Genomic DNA, 3,062 nt, shown 5'->3' on the forward strand with positions numbered 1-3,062 from the left:
TTAAAATCAGATATAATTTCTCGCCCTTGGTCTTTACTTATCCAGACTAAATCAGTGTTGGTTTTACTTTTATTTAACTGGTAGCCAAGAGATAAATACCTGAAGTTCTTTTCAAATAAAATTGCTGTAAAGTGGCCAACAAACATATGAAAAAATATTCAACATCACTAATCATTGGAGAACTGCAAATCAGAACCAAAATGAGATACTATCTCTCACCTGTCACATAGGCTACTATTAAAAAGCCAAAAAATAACAGATATTGGTGGAGATACAGAGAAAAGAGAACACTTACATATTGCTGGTAGCAACGTAAATTAGTTCAGCCCCTGTGGAAAGCAGTTGGGAGATTTCTCAAAGAAATAAAAATAGAACTACGATCTGACACAACAATCCCATTCCTGAGTATATACCTAGAGGAAAATAAATTGTTCTGCTGAAAAGACACTTGTATTCACATGTTTATCACAGCACTCTTCACCATAGCAAAGACATGGAATCAACCTAGGTGCCCATCAACAGTGTATACACCATGGAATACTACACAGCCATATAAAAGAACAAAATTGTGTAGCAACAGGGATGCAGCTGGAGGTCATTATCTGCAATGAATAATGCAGAAATAGAAAACTAAATATTGCATATTCTCACTTACAACTGGGAGTGAAACATTGGATACACAAGGACATAAAGATGGGAAAAGTAGAGACTGGGGAATACTAGAGTGGGTAGGGAGTGAAGGGAGAAAGGGCTGAGAAAATTTCTACTATGTACTATATTCACTATTTGATGATGGGATGAATAGAAACATAAACCTGAGCATCACAAAATATACCCTTGTAATATACCTGCACGTGTACCAACTAAATCTAACATAAAATTAAAAGAAGGGGCTGGAAGCAGTGGCTCATGTGTATAATCCCAATACTTTGAGAGCCTGAGGCAGGAGAATACCTTAAGGCCAAGGGTTCAAAATCAGCCTGGGCAACATAGTGAGACCCCATATCTACCAAAAAAAAAAAAAAAAAAAAAAAAGAAGCAGGTCCTGGTGGCGTACACCTGTAGTCCCAGTGATTCCAGAGCCTGAGGCAGTAAGATTGTTTGAGTCCGGGGGTGCAATGCTGCAGTGAGCTGTGATCCATAACCCTAATCCTAACAAACACTAACCCCTTACCTTAGACAACTACAGTCTGGGCAACTGAGGAAGACCTTGTGTCTAAAAAAAATAAAACTTAAAAAAACTCAAAAAAATTTTTATAGAGGCAAGAAAGTAAAACTGTAGTAAAGTTTTGAAGGAGTGTGTATAAATACCATGTATGTGGAACTATGTAGGAGATTAGTATACAGCTTTGAAAAACTTTTGAATCATTTTAAGTAGAATAGATCTAAGACATTACTTTATTTTGTACTGATTTGTGTACCTGTAGAAAGAGGCTTTACAAAGTTATGGCTAATAAAATGCCTTCTCCATTATGTTATTACACATAAGACATTTAATGACATGACAGAATTGTCAGGTCCCAGACTGAAAGAAGCGTAAGGTCTACATAAGACCTTTAAACCTTGATGCCATTTTCCTCCCATTATAATTCTGGAGGAAATAGACTCCAGTTAATCTGCTAAATTTTGTTTCCACAATTTCTATGTCTAAATCTCGTGTTAGAAGAAAATATGTATTAAATTTACTTGTTCTAGGCTTATTTGGAAGTAACAGGAAGTTTGTGTTACATTTTGTGTTTAGTATTTCTTATGATAAATTATATTTTGTGTTATAGATAACTAGTTAACTTCCTTTCTTAGCTTCTAAACTGTCATCAAAAATTAGATGAGACCTTTGTGTTTTTGAATGTTAGGGAGAGAATACTTCTTTCACTCTTTTATTTGTGATTGGTGAAAAATAAGTTTTTCTCAATTTGCTTATTTAGATGTTACCCAAAAAATGCACATAAAAGATGATAAGAAACATAAATTTATCATCTCTATTAGAATTAATCCAGTTATAGTTTTACCAAAACCTCAGCAGACACTCTATAGCTATATGTGAAACAGTCTTATATGTGTCTGTTGCTTAAATCCAATCAGGAAAATGAGTAACCACCATTCATTTAAACTAGTTTACACGGTGGGTGGTCAAAATATCACCACATTCCCACTGCTCATCTCCAAGTTCAACTCCAGGAGTCTCTATGTAGTAGCATTAATGTCTGAAATTGGATTGAGGGATTTCAGTATGCTGTCATCTAAAACCCATTATGATGGCTATAAAGCAATGGCCACTAAAATTGATAGAGGAAGATGAACTGAGAAAAGAGTTTAGTAAGTGAAAAACAAGAGTTCTTGAGCTTAAAAGCAATTGTCACAGTAGGTCTTTGTATGCATTTGCACAGACATGAAACTCAACAGGAGAAAGTAGATGGAAAGCCTACTAGCTTTTCAGGGAATTATCTTTGAAAGAAAACCTTCAGACTGGCTGGTCAATGTCTTTAAACAATTTATGAGACCCCACAAATGCACAAGAAGGAAGTGGCCGTGAAGAGTGTGCAATCCCCAAAAAGAGCTTATTTTCCAACACTCTCCTGCCGTATAGTCATGAAAAATTTCAGACGATACAGAAATTCCAAGAAACAAATTTTTCAGTCGATGCAGGCAAGAAATGTTCACCAAGAGAGCAGAATCAAGGCCTTACACATGGATAAACACAAGATCTTTATCACCAGCGAAGGTATCCTTCGCTCTTCCTTTCTTGGCGTAGTTCCATCAGAACTCTGGAGCTGTGAAAGCTGTGTGTTTTTCATTTATGCCTCTCTGAATGGAAAATATTTTATTTCACTGATTTCTTGACCTTATGTGTGCATTGTATATTGATACTTCATGGCAGGCTTCTCTAGACCTGATGGACAGAACCAATTATAAGCCGCCTAGATATACTCAATTTTCAGCTGGATGAAGTTACTTGAAAAACTTTGATTGGTTCCCTCCAAGAAAGAGTTCTGTATGTGGGAGAAGACACATGCATGTAGACAAAGAAATAGTCTGCACTAGAGACTTCTTTTTTTTTTTTT

The sequence above is a fragment of the Rhinopithecus bieti genome, unplaced genomic scaffold (genome assembly GCF_001698545.2).
Source record: "Rhinopithecus bieti isolate Rb0 unplaced genomic scaffold, ASM169854v2 scaffold_2917, whole genome shotgun sequence".
Classification (NCBI taxonomy): domain Eukaryota; kingdom Metazoa; phylum Chordata; class Mammalia; order Primates; family Cercopithecidae; genus Rhinopithecus; species Rhinopithecus bieti.